Below are 13,859 nucleotides of genomic sequence, written 5' to 3'. Positions count from 1 at the left end.
TGGCTTCAACAAAAAAAGTTTATTTTCTCACAGTAAAGTAGGCTAAAAGTCCAAATTCAGGGTGTCAGCTCCAGGGGAAGGCTTTGTCTCTCTGTTGGCCTTCTCATCAATCTTCCCCCAGGCTAGGAGCTTCTTTGCACAAGGACCCCAGGTCCAAAAGATACGCTCTGCTCCTGGCACTTCTTTCTTGGTGGGTATGAGGTCTCCCTGTCTCTCTGCTCGCTTTTTTTCTTTTGTATCTCAAGAGATTGCCTCAAGACACAATCCAATCTTGTAGATCGAGTCCTCACTAACACAACTGCCTGCCATCCTCCCTCATTATCATCGTACAGGCAGGATTTACAACATATAGGAAAATCATACAATACCAGGAATCATGGCCTAGCCAAACTGATACACACATTTTTGGGGGAACATAATTCAGTCCATGACAAGCCTATTTTGTCAGAGGTTGATATTGCCATTCCTGCTCTTTTTTTAATTGTTGTTTGCTTGATATATTTTTTCCATCCTTTGAGTTTTAGTTTGTGTCTTTAAGTCTTAGGTGTATCTCTTATAGGCAGTATATAGACAGATCATGTTTTTTTAATCCATTCTGCCACTCTCTGTTTATTGGTGCATTTAGTCCATTTACATCTAGTGTAACTATTGATAGGTATGAGTTTAGTGCTGTCATTTTGATGTATTTTTTAGTGTGCATTGATGACATTGTCTTTGTTCCACTTAATTTTCTGTGCTGAGTCATTTTTCTTTGTGTATTTTCATTGTTGTTGATTTTTTTATTTGCTGAGTCTTTATGTCTTTCTTGTTTTTTACTTTGGTGTGTAGGATTGTTAATTTTCTTTGTGGTTACCTTAATATTTACCCGTATTTTTCTAAGTTTAAACCAATTTTTTATTTCTTTATATCACCTTGACTTGCTCTCCATAAGAAAGATCTATGACTACCTTATTTAGTCCCTCTTTTTTGTTTTAATGTTGTCAACTTTTACATATTGATGTCTCTGTTTCCTTATTTTCAGCATTTTAGCTTTGATTTATTTTTGTGACTTCCCTATCTGGGTTGACATCTGGTTATTCTGTCCTGTGTTCTAATCTTTGGTTGTTATCTGGTGTTGTTGATTTTCTAACCAGAGGACACCCTTTAGTATTTCTTGTAATTTTGGTTTGGTTTTTACAAATTCCCTAAACTTCTGCTTATCAGGAAATGCCCTAATTTCACCATCATATTTGAGAGACAGTTTTGCTGGATACATATTTCTTGGCTGGCAGTTTTTTTCCTTCAAGGCTTTATGTATGTGATTCCATTGCCTTCTTGCCTGCATGGTTTCTGCTGAGTAGTCATTTTAGTCTTATTGACTCTCCTTTGTAGATAACTTTCCTTTTATCCTTAGCTGCTCTTAAAATCCTGTCTTTATCTTTGGTTTTGATTATGTCTTGGTGACTTTCTTTTGGGATCTACCTTGTGTGGGGTTATATGAGCTTCTTGGATAGATATCTTTTCCTCTTTTACAATATCAGGGAAGTTTTCTGCCAACAAATCTTCAACAATTCTCTTTGTATTTCTATTCCCCCTCCCCCCCATTCTGGTACTCCAATCTCCCATAGGTTATTCCTCTTGATAGAGTCCCACATAATTCTTAGAGTTTCTTCATTTAAAAAAAAAAATTTTCTCTGATTTTTCCTCAGATAAGTTGGTGTCAAGTGCTTTAACTTCAATCTCACTGATTCTGACTTGTATTGCTTCAATTCTGCTCCTATGACTGTTGAGTTCTCTGATTCTGAAATATTATTGTTAATCTTTTGGATTTCTGTTTACTGTCTCTCTATGGATTCTTGCAGCCTATTAAATTTGTCATTATGCTCTTGTTTAACCTTTAATGTTCCTCTGTTGCTTTGTGTGTTCCTTGGCTTGTTCTGTGTTTTGCCTGATCTCCTTTCTGACCTCTTGTAAAGTTTTGTATATTAATGTTTTGATTTCTATCTCTGGTAATTCCAAGAAGTTATCTTCCTCTGGAAGGTTTCTTGATTCTTTTTTTTGGTGGCTTGCTAAAGCTGTCATGGTCTGCCTCTTTGTGTAATTTGATATTGATTGTTGTCTCTGAGCCATCAATAAGTTGTATTTATTTTATGTTTGCTTACTGTGTCCTAGGTTCTTCTCTTGTTATGCCCAAATGGGCTGGTTGTGTGAGCTAGTTTGATTATTGGCTTCTTTGAAGCTCTCATGTCCTGTCTCCAGGTGGCTAGAGTTGTTACTAGGTTTATGAGCCCAGGAGTTTGTTTACTTTTCTTGTATGGATTCAGTTCAGGTGTCCAGGTTGTCAGTCATTGAGTGTGTGGTGCAGACTCTCACAGTCCTAGATGGGCAGGGGTGATTGGAGCAGGCACAGGTATCTGGCTGCAGTAGGGGGGTCATGCAATCATCAAGGCAGAGGGCTGATGGCTGTCCCTGAGTGTCTGGGTGGAGGTGTGTCCCTGCTCCCTTGAGCATGTAGGTAGGTGGCTTTTGCAGCTGGACTATGGGCACCCAATGCTGTTGGCTGTAAGGACTGGGAGCCACCACTTATTCTTGGACCCCTTTCGTAGGTGGCTCAGTGGAGTGGGTGGAGCCACAAGTCCCCAGGCCCTGATGTGGGTAGGTGAGGACCCTGCTTAATGGACAGGATGGTGTCAAATTTCACGAATCTGCCACTCCCCCTTACAGCTGATACAGATGAAAATAGACTTCAGGTATATACCCTGTTGTACTGTGCTGATGAGGGTCTGTGCTGTTGAAGGAAGACCTCATAATGTGCTCCCATAAAGATTACAGCCTAGGAAATCCACTTTGTCCTATAGGGTTGCTATGAGTGGGAATTGACTTGATGGCAATGGTTCTTTTTTTTTTTTTCGTAATGACTAATGATGTTGAGTATCTCTTTTCTTGTGCTCGTTGGTCATTTGACTCTTGCTTTTTGGTGAACTGTCTGTTCAAATCCTCTTCTCATTTTTGATTGGGCCATTTGTCTTTTTTGTTGTTAAGTTGTAGAAGTTTTATATATACTTTGGATATTCTGCTCTTATCTGATATATGGTTTCCAAAAACTTTCTCACAGTCTGTAAGTTGTCTTTTTACTTTGTTGATAAAGCAACCAGTCTTTTTAAATTGAGCTCTCTAGTGGATGCATAGTGGTATCTCATTGTGGGTTTAAATTGTACTTTTCTAAGGGCTAATGAAAAGAATCCTGGTGGCACAAATGGTTAAGTGCTCAGCTGCTACCCCAAAGGTTGGCAGTTCAAACCCACCCAGCAGCTCCACAGGAGAAAGACCTGGTGATCTTCTTCTGTAAAGATTACAGCCAAGAAAATCCTATGGGACAGTTCTAGTCTGTCTCATAGGGTTGCTGTGAGTCGGAATCAACTCAATAGTACCCAACAACAACAACTAAAGACGTTGAGTATTTTTTCATGTGCTTATTGGCCATCCATAAGTATTCCGTGGTGAATTGTCATTCAAATCTTTAGCTCATTGTCTGAGTTTCCTAGTACTGCTGTAACACAAATAGCACAAGTGATTGGCTTTAAAGGACCAAAACTTGTTTTCTCATAGTTCTGGAGATCAAAAGTCCACATCAGGATCTTCGTCATGTTGATTCCTTCTGTGAGCCTCTCTCTTGGTTTCTGCTGTCTGCCAGGACCTTTGACATTCCTTGGCATTTGTCTTCTCCCTGTGCGTGTCCAGTGTCTAGTCTGTTCTTTATTAAAACTCAGAAATGATTATTTTTAGGACCTACCCTATGCTGGTATGACCTTATTAACACAGAAAACCCCTATTTCCAAATAGGGTTTTATTTATAGGTACAAGTGTTAGGATTTCAACATGTAATTTTGGGGGACACAACTCAATCCATAACACTCATCCTTAAAATTCTTTGTTTTTCAATTGATTGTTGTTAGAGCTCCTTATCTATTCTGGATAAAAGTCCTTTGGCAGCCATATGCTTTGCAAATATTTTCTGTCAGTCCATGGCTTGCCTTTTCATTTCCAGTGTCTTTTGAAGTGCAAAAGTTTTTAATTTTGATGAAGTCCAACTTATAATTTTTTTGTGCTTTTTTTTTTGTGGTCTCTTTATTATCATAAGCCTAACACAAGGTCACACAATTTTTCTCCTATTTTTCAATTCTAGATATTTTTTTTTTTTATTGTGCTTTAAGTGAAAGTTTACAAATCAAGTCAGTGTGTCATTCAAAAATTTATAAACACCTTGCTATATACTCCTAGTTGCTCTCCCCCTAATAAGACAGCACACTCCTTCTCTCCACTGTCTATTTTCCTGTCCATTCAGCAAGTTTCTGACCCCCTCTGCCCTCTCATCTCCCCTCCAGACAGAAGCTGCCCACATAGTCTCATGTGTCTACTTGATCCAAGAAGCTCACTCCTCACCAGTATCATTTTCTATCCCATAGTCCAGCCCAATCCCTGTCTGAAGAGTTGGCTTTGGGAATGGTTCCTGTCTTGGGCTAACAGAAGTTCTGGGGACCATGACCTCTGGGGTCCCTCCAGTCTCAGTCAGACCATCAAGTCTGGTCTTTTTAAGAGAGAAATTTTATAGTTTTATCTCTTACATTTAGGTTTATGATCCATTTCAAGTTCATTTTTATATGTAGTATGAAGTAAGGCTTGAGGTTTTTTTTTTTTCATATAGATATCAATTATAATAGTATCATTTGTGGAAAAGATTGTCTTTTTTTTAATTGAATTGCTTTGGTACCTTTGTCAAGAATGAATATACAATGTGGTTCATATACTAAGGTTTAGGCCATACATTTATCGGTCTACTCCTGGGCTCTCTATTCTGTTTCCTAATCAGCTAGATGGGATTATAGAAACCTTTTATCTTTTTTTTTTTTAATCTTTTCAGGCAATGTGAGTGTAGTACTTTTGTAGTTAGGACAAAATGATAAGGATATATAGAAGGAAAAATCATCTGCCTAAGCAGAAATAAACTCTACACAATGGTTGGAATATAAAACTGGGGAAATTTGCTATCAAGTAGAGTAAGAAGATGAAGAGATAGAAAATAGGAGAGAAAAGAAATTGGAGTACTAGTCCAAAAGGTCTTACATCTGAAGAGCAGTGGTTTAGGAAGAGAGAAAGAGAAAAGAAGGGGAAGCAACAACGAACGATATAATTCAAGAACAGAATGAACTGCATGATTGAAAGGTCCATTAGTGGTCAGTACCATTTCAGGGACCAAGAGAATATTTTACAGCTTCCAGAGGAGAAAAAAAAGTGGGTCATATACAAAGTTTAGGAATCAGAACAGCTTTAGACTTCTCATCAGCAACACTAGAAGCCAAAATATACTGAATCGATGTCTTCAAAATTCTGAAGGATGGCTAGAATTCTATACCTAGCTGTACTATCAAATGAGTGTAAGAGTAGAAAAGAAATTTCAGGCATGTAAGGTATCAAAATTCCTACCTATCATGTACCTTTTCTCAAAAAGCTCCTGGAGAATGTACTGTATCCAAAGATAGAGTAAATCAAGAAGGATCTCAAACAGGAGACAAAGAGACCCCCCAGGAGGATGGTGAAGGGAAATCCCATGATAATAGCTCTATACCAGTCTAGAGAGCAGCCAGTTCCATTTGGAGGAGTGTGACTCAAGAAACAGATATATCGAGAACGTTTATCACCAAAATCCCCTCTGACATTATACGCTCTTTTAAACTTGAGGACAGTTGTATTTGTCAAGCTTTAACCACATATTAAGGAAATTTCTGGTCATCCCTCTGCACCCTGCTGCTTGAATTAACTGAGGACACGTACTGCACAGCAACACCCACATCCCTGAAGTGCTCTGCTTTGACCAGTTCCTGAGAGCTAGGCACAGGATGCTCAGTACCTGGCCCCTAGTAAGACCTGCCAGATGCCCAGACTCAGGTGAGCCCTCATGGCCCGAGACTTACTTACCTGAAACTAATGAAGTTTAAGCTCCTTGCCCATTTATGCCCCCTCCCAAGGCCCTGTGCTTGATTTAATATTCATAACTTTTAATTCAGAGCCTCCTTCAAGAATCCTCCAAATTAAGTAGCCATCAGGCCCCACAAATCCCGGATCTGCCCCTACTCATAACTTGGCCCTCTGACTTCTCCAGAAGAAGTTTTTGAAAACTCAGGTAAGCTGAAGCCACACTACAACCCAGCAATGCTATTCATCTTCTTTTCCTGGGAAGCCTCATCTAATGCTGACAGTGGTGCTCTTTCCTTACCTAACTGGGTTTGTGCTAGCCACTCAGTAAGTCAAACCTATGTAGAGCCCTGGAAACCCTGGTGGTGTAGTGGTTAAGAGCTATGGCTACTAACCAAAAAGCCTGCAGTTTGAATCTACCAGTCGCTCCTTAGGAACTCAATGGGGCAGTTCTACTCTGTCCTACCCTCACAGGGTCACCATGAGTCAGAATTGACTCGACGGCAGTGGGTTTGGTTTTGGGGTTTATATGGAGCTCTGGTGGCACAGTGATTAAAAGCTCAGCACCTAACCAAAAGGTTGGCAGTTTGAATCCACCGGCCACTCCTTGGAAACCCTATGGGGCAGTTCTATGGGGTTTTTTGGGTAAGTGCTATATTGTTTAGGGATATAGCACATCAAAAAAAAACCAGAAAACATTGCCATCTAGTCAATTCTGATTCATAGTGACCCTATAGGGGGGTAAAAGTATAAAGAAAACTGGAATGATTAACATAAAAGCCAGTACAGTGGCTACCTCTGGAGTGGGGGAGAAGATAGGGAGATGGGAGGAGAGCACAGGTGGGCTTCTAAGGTACAGGTGGGTTACAGCTGCTTGTTTCATTCTTTATCTTTAAATTGTGCACATACTCTTTCGTAAATAGGAAACAATTTACAATTAAAAATGGGGGAGGGGGCGTGTGATTTAAAAGACCACTTCTCTTCATTCCAAGCTGGAGGCAGTGAGTGAATGTGTGTAGCGTCATCGCCAATGTCAAGTTAAAAACAAGAGGAAACAAAGATTTCCTAACCTTCTGATAAACCTGCCTGGCTAGACATGCAGGTGGCTGCTGCAGCAAAGTCCACTGGCTGACTGTGCAGGGAAAGGGTAAAGTCCAGCTGGTTTTTCAAGCCCTCGTGACCCAGTGGCATCTTGCTGATGCCAAAGTCTCTTAAGGACCTGGTTCTTAGTTCTGCATGTCCAGAAACTTGATTTTAGCTGCTCCCCTGGGGCTGCTGGGGCTCTGGGGGGAATTCCTCTTAATAACCAGCCACATGTGAAATCCTGGAGGGCAGGGATTATGTTTTATCCTATCTCTGAATTCCCAGTGTCTAGCAAAGGGCCGGTGGTAGAAACAGGTAAGGCACTTGGCTGCTAACTGAAAAGTTGGAGGTTCGAACCCACCCAGAGGTGCCTTGGAAGAAAGGCCTGGTGATCTACTTCTGAAAAATCAGCTGTTAAAAACCCTATGGAGCACAGTTCTACTCGGACAAACATGGGGTCTCAATGAGTCAGAGCCTATGGCTACTGGTTTAGCAAAATGCCTACCTACACCAACAAGGGTTAAGAGATATTTCAGGTAACTTGGATACTCAGGTGTTCCAGAGACAACCACCATGCCTGCCCTGGAGGTACAGCTCCCTTCCCAGGACCCGGAGGCCTGGCCCACAGGTTTAACCCAGAGGCTAGGGACTCTTCAACAGAAGACAGAAATCACCATCTGATTGCAAGCTCCTCAAGCTCTCATTTACCCCTGCCTGGGCCTGGAAACCCGCCCTGGCACAGTGCCTCACTCGCAGCAGGGGCTCGGGAAGTGGAAGTAGAACTAGAGAAGCAAGGAGAGTCCCTGCCCCAGAGCCGTTGGCAGGCGTTTTTCCCCAGTCAGGCTACTTGGTGGTCTTCGCATTCTCTTCACATGTCTAATCCCCCAGCCAAGCCTATAAACAGATTCAGACGACAATAGGTAAAGTTTCTTGAGACTGTCTGTCAGGGTCATTGCGAGACAGCGCTGTAAAAAGCAACGGGGAAATTAAAGCAGGCATACCTCAAAGCTAAACACACTCTCAGTTTACCCTGCACTGGCGAGCTACCATCAGACACCAGCACATGCAGCCAGGACCAAACCCAGAGGCCCTGCAAGTCACAGGCGAGAAACCAGGCCAGTTAACGCCATGTTCCTGCTGTTCACTACTGTGTGTTAACTGCCATTGGGTCAAGCAGGTGGTTGCTGGGCCCATGTGACACCAAAGCTGTATAAGGCCTGGCGCACAGCTGGAAATTGTTCAGATTCCAAAAGCTGCAAGAGCTCTTTGTCCATCAGGAAACTGACCCACAGAAGAGGAGTGGTTCAAAGTGATAGTAAGCCTAGCCTCCAGGTCTCCAAACCATCCCGTCCATCACCTGACTGTTAGGGTGTCATAGTGCAGTGGCTTGTGTGTTGCTCTAATGCTGGAAGCTATGCCACCAGTATTTCAAATACCAGCAGGGTCACCCATGACGGACAGGTTTCATCAGAGCTTCCCGACTAAGACAGGCTAGGAAGGAAGGCCTGGTTATCTATCTCCGAAAATTAGCTAAGGAAAACCCTCTGGGTAACAACAGAATACTGTCCAATACAGTGCTGGAAGATGAGGTTGGAAGGCACTCAAAATACACAATGGCTGCAACAATGGATTTGAGCATATCAACAATTGTGAATATGGTACAGGACCAGGCAACCTTTAGTTCTGATGTATGTGGGGTTGCCATGGGTTGGAGCCGACTCACCAGCAGCTAACAACAATCACCACCCCTCTACACACACACACACACACACACACACACACTTTTATTTTCCTATCCATTACACTCTCTGCTTCTCTGATCATAGCGTATCCTATGGTCAAAGGCCCGACACCCACCAAAGCAAGGTTTTGAGTCTTCTATTAGCATTCGTACAGGATTACATCTTTGTAATCGCAAAAACAAACAAACCAACAAACTGCTTAGCTCAGCTTGCTAGCCTGTTGAGTAGACACATAGTGACTACTCCTCCCTGATTCTAATGTGACAAGTTTCCCAGCCACCCAGCGCCTCAAGGTGACAAGTTTGGGGTATGGGAATTCTAATCTGCCATCTATTTTGCATTTATTTGCATAATGAACTCCCCAGCCCCTCAGGAAACACCATGAATTAATTAGTGGAATCTGTAATAACCAAATTCAGTTATGTGGAGCATAAAGATACCCACAATAAACAGGACTTCCCCCCCCCGGCAACTGATAAATCCCTGAAGTACAAGGAGGGGTGTATATAAACAAGTATCATTCCTGTTCCAGTTTGGGAAAACAGACATTGTAGGATTTTTCACTCAACAATAAATTACAAACATCTTTCCACGTTGTAAAAATGCCGTGGGTGTGGTGTCTGACCTCCTCGAACTTCACAAGGGGGAAGAAGAATCCAGATCAACAGCCCAGGGTGATTCCTGTGAGAAGGAGGTCAGACATGCCTCCTCACTCCGCCATCTTTACCAACTCTGACACCAGTTGCCCCTCCCACGGCACTCTCTTTCTCTCCACTGGATTCGATAATTCATTGCAATGGCTACACAGAACTCATAGACAATACTCACAGTTATGGGGTTTATTAGGGAAGTAACAGGCTATAATTCAGGTTCAGGAAAGCTCAGCATACAGTTCTTCCATCAGGACAGCCTCTTCCCGGCCTCTCTCCCTGGCCCTCAGCCTCTGTCCTGCTCAGGAAAGTGTTTCAAAACTCTTTTAGCTCTGTCGTTAAGTGCCCTGAGTCACATCACTCTGCCGGCAAGCCTCGCTTGAAGGCTCTCAGCTCTAGTTCTGTGGGTAGGCAAACCTAGCTTCACAAAGTGCCTGGGGGCAGCCTATTCCACCAGCAAGCCTCCTGCCCAAAGGCACTCAGCTTTCTCACTCCATGGCCCTGGAAGCCCAACATGCTGTCTCCTGCTGCTCTCCCCTGCCACCACTTCTCACCATAAACTCAGCGTTACAGCTCTCTCTCTCTTTCTCTCAGTCTCCTGGTTCCAAGAGCTTCTCAGTGCAATGATCCTGGGTCCAAAGGATGTGCTCTACTCTTGGCTGTTCTTCCTTGGTGGTGGTGGGATCTTCTCCTTTCTCACCTCTGGGATGGCTCATTTCAGGGCCAGCGGGAAGGCAAAACTGACCAATCCCCTTGGTGGGCCACAATTACCCTATCTGCACACTCCCACCCAAACACCTGGGTGGGAGTTACAAGACTACGGTGAGAAACACCACACAAAAGCATCCCATCACACCACAGACATCAATAAACAGACCTTTAGAACATAAGCTTTATTGGAGGTATAGCACACTCTCACTCAGATATATTACAAATTTTCACCCAATCCCTTTGGCAAGCACTTAATTTCTTCCCTTTTTTTTTTTTTTCCTTCTCTTGTGGCTAAGTCTTCAGCAGTGTACTTAATTATTCCTTAGGATAAATTACAAGCCAGAGAATTGCTAGGTCAAAGAGAGGAGGTGCGTGTTTTTAAGTCTGTGCTCAGGGAGCTGTGTGAGTCTCAGGCCATCCACCTTCTTGGAACCACAGTCTGAGAGCATTTGATGTTGCGAAGACCCAGCCACCGGCCAGTTTCTCATTGTTTTTAAAGGTGATCAGAGGGATAAGGAAGGTAAGGAGTGCCCAGGGACAATCTCTAAGTTTGCCCCCCCGCAACCTCCAGGTCTTGTTGAGGAGTGGGAGGTGATTCGCCAGCCGGCCCCATCTGGCATCCCCTTGGACTTGTGCTCAGGGGCAAATGCCTCCTTCTAACTGCCCTTTGCTGCACCTCTGCAGGTGATGTAAATTTGCATTCTTTTTCTGAGTCCTCATGGTAGGAAATAGGAGAAATTGCAATAGGAGTGCCTGGAATGTGAAACTACAACAGGAGTGGCTGGAATGTGAAAGCTGGAAACAAAGAAGAAGGATCAGTAGTTGGAAAATATGGCCTTGGTGATAGAAATGATGCCAGAGACCACTTGGTAGAATGTTGCAAGACCAACGACTTCTTCACTGCAAATGCCTTTTTTCAGCAACATAAACGGTGGTCATATATGTGCACCTTGCAGGATAGAATACACAGGCATCAAATCTGTGGAAAGAGACGATGAAGAAGCTCAATATCATCATTCAGAACAACACCAGAGGCCAACTGCAGGACACACCATCAATCGCTCATACACAAGTTCAAGATGAAGATGAAGAAAATTAAAATAAGTCCATGAGAGCCAAAATATGACATCAAGTATATCCCACTTGAATTTTGAGACCATCTCAAGAAAAGATCTGACATACCGAACACTAATGACTGAAGACCAAACAAGTTGTGGGATGATATCAAGGACATCATACATGAAGAAGGCAATAGGTCATTAAAAAGACAGTAGAGAAAGAAAAGACCAAAATGGATGTCAGAATAGACTTTGAAAGTTGCACTTGAATGTACAGCAGCTAACGTGGATAAAAAAAATGAAGGAAAAGAGCTGATTAGAAGATTTAAAGGGCTGCTCCAGAAGACAAAGTAAAGTATTACAATGAATTGTGCAAAGACCTGGGGTTAGAAAACCAAAACGGAAAAACATGCTCAGCATTTCTCAAGCTCAAAGAACTGAAGTGAAAATTCAAGCCTTGAGTTGCAATTTTGAAGGATTCTATGGGCAAAATACTGAACAATGCAGGAAGCATCAAAAGAAGATGGAAGGAATACACAGGGTCACTGTACCAAAAAGAGTTGGTCGATGTTCAGCCATTTCAGGAGGTAGCATACGATCAAGAACTGAGGGTACTGAAGGAAGAAGTCCAAGCTGCACTGAAGGCACTGGTGAAAAACAAAGTTCCAGGAATTGACAGAATACCAACTGAGATGTTTCAACAAACAGATGGTAGCGCTGGAGGTGTTCACTTGTCTATGCCAAGAAATTTGGAAGACAGCTAGCTGGCCAACTGATTGAGAAAAAAAAAAAAAGAAATCCATATTTGTGCCCATTCCAAAGAAAGGCGATCCAACAGAATGTGGAAAATATTGAACAGTATCATTAGTGTCCACATACAAGTAAAATGTTGCTGAAGATCATTCAAAAGCGGCTGCAGCAGTACACGGACAGGGAACTGCCAGAAATTCGAGACAGATTCAGAAGAGGACATGGCACCAGGGATAGCATTGCTGATGTCAGATGGATCCTGGCTGAAAGCAGAGAATACCAGAAGAATGTTTACCTGTGTTTTATTGACTATGCAAAGGCATTTGACTGTGTGGATCGTAACAAACTATGGATAACATTGCAAAGAAAGGGAATTCCAGAACACTTCGTTGTGTTCATGAGGAACCTGTACATAGATCAAGAGGCAGTTGTTCTCACAGAACAAGGGGATACTGTGTGGTTTAAAATCAGGAAGGGTGTGCATCAGTGTTGTATCCTTTCAACATACTTATTCAATACGTATGCTGAGCAAATAATCTGAGAAGCTGGACTATATGAAGAAGAACTGGGCATCAGGATTGGAGGAAGATTCATTAACAACCACGATATGCAGGTGACACAAGCTTACTTGCTAAAAGCAAAGAGGACTTGAAGCATTTATTGGTGAAGGTCAAAGACTACAGCCTTCATTTCAGTATAGATTACACCTGTACATGAAGAAAACAAAAATTCTTACAAAACTGGACCAATAAGCAGCATCATGATAAACGGAGAAAAGATTGAAGTTGTTAAGGATTTCATTTTACTTTGATCCACAATGAATGCCTAATGCAATCATTTCTTCTATAAGGATCAGCACAAAGCTGGTTCCTAGGTGGCAGAGGTTAAAGATGCCCCAAATGCCCAACTCTTCCAAGCTCCCGTGTCACTCCATCATCTCTAACATCAACTATCACCTCTGGCCTCAGTACTCTCCCTCCTGTCTTTGGGCTCGCTAATTTCTTGCAACGTCTCATAGAACTCATGGACCATATAAAGGAAATGACTCACGAGGTTTTGGAGGCTGGCAAGCCCCAAATTCATGGATCAGTCGTAGACTTCTCCCTGGCCCTCAGTCTCTGCCCAAAGGCACTCAGCTTTCTTGTTCCGTGAGCTGGGAAGCCCCCTGCACTGTCTCCTGCGGGTCTCTCCTTCTTTGGTGGTCGTGAGCTCTCCTCTTTGGCCTGGAATTGGCTCTATTTTAAGCAAAACTGACCAGTCCCCTTGGTAGACCACAATTACCCTATCACACAATCACCTGGGTGGAAGTTACAAGATCATGGCTATAAAGGCCACACACAAAAGTAATCCACCACAATGCCCATGGAAGCAGCAGTCAAGAAACCAAATTATTGAGCACATCTGCTGCAAAAGACCTCTTTAAAGTGTTAAAAAGCAATGATGTCACTTTGCAGGCTAAGGTGAACCTGATCCAAGCCATGGTATTTTCAGTAACCTCATAGGCATGCGAAAGCTGGACAATGAATAAAGAAGACCAAAGAATTGGTGCCTTTAAATTGTGGTGTCAGCAAAGAATATTGAATGAACCATAGATTGCCAGAAGAATGAACAAATCTGCCTTGGAAGAAGGACTGCCAGAATGTTCCTTAGAAGTGACGATAGCAAGACTTCGTCTCACACACTTTGGACATGTTATCAGGAGGGACCAGTCCCTGGAGAAGGAAATCACACTTGGTAAAGTAGAAGATCAGTGAAAGAGAGGATGCCCCTCAGCAAGATGGATTGACACAGTGTCTGCAGCAATGGGCTCAAGCGTAACAATGGTTGTGATGATGGCGCAGGACTAGGCAGTATTTCGTTCTGTTGTATATAGGGTCATTATGAGTTGGAACTGACTGGATGGTACCTAACAA

At 42.7% G+C, this 13,859-nt stretch overlaps 1 protein-coding gene across 2 annotated transcripts in view; it reads right to left on the bottom strand.

The window, feature by feature from the left end:
• The window catches only part of ATP13A3 (ATPase 13A3), a 161,117-nt gene extending 151,387 nt beyond the window's left edge, over positions 1-9,730 (bottom strand). For both annotated transcript variants that reach the window (XM_049880065.1, XM_049880044.1), the window contains exon 1: positions 9,606-9,730. The gene's annotated coding sequence lies outside the window, so the exon portion shown is untranslated. The remainder of the gene's footprint in view (positions 1-9,605) is intronic.
• Between the last annotated feature and the right edge of the window lie 4,129 nt (positions 9,731-13,859).

The sequence above is a fragment of the Elephas maximus genome, chromosome 1 (assembly GCF_024166365.1).
Source record: "Elephas maximus indicus isolate mEleMax1 chromosome 1, mEleMax1 primary haplotype, whole genome shotgun sequence".
Lineage (NCBI taxonomy): Eukaryota > Metazoa > Chordata > Mammalia > Proboscidea > Elephantidae > Elephas > Elephas maximus.
Note: the sequence above shows the minus strand (reverse complement) of the source record. Positions and strands in the feature narration are given on the sequence as shown.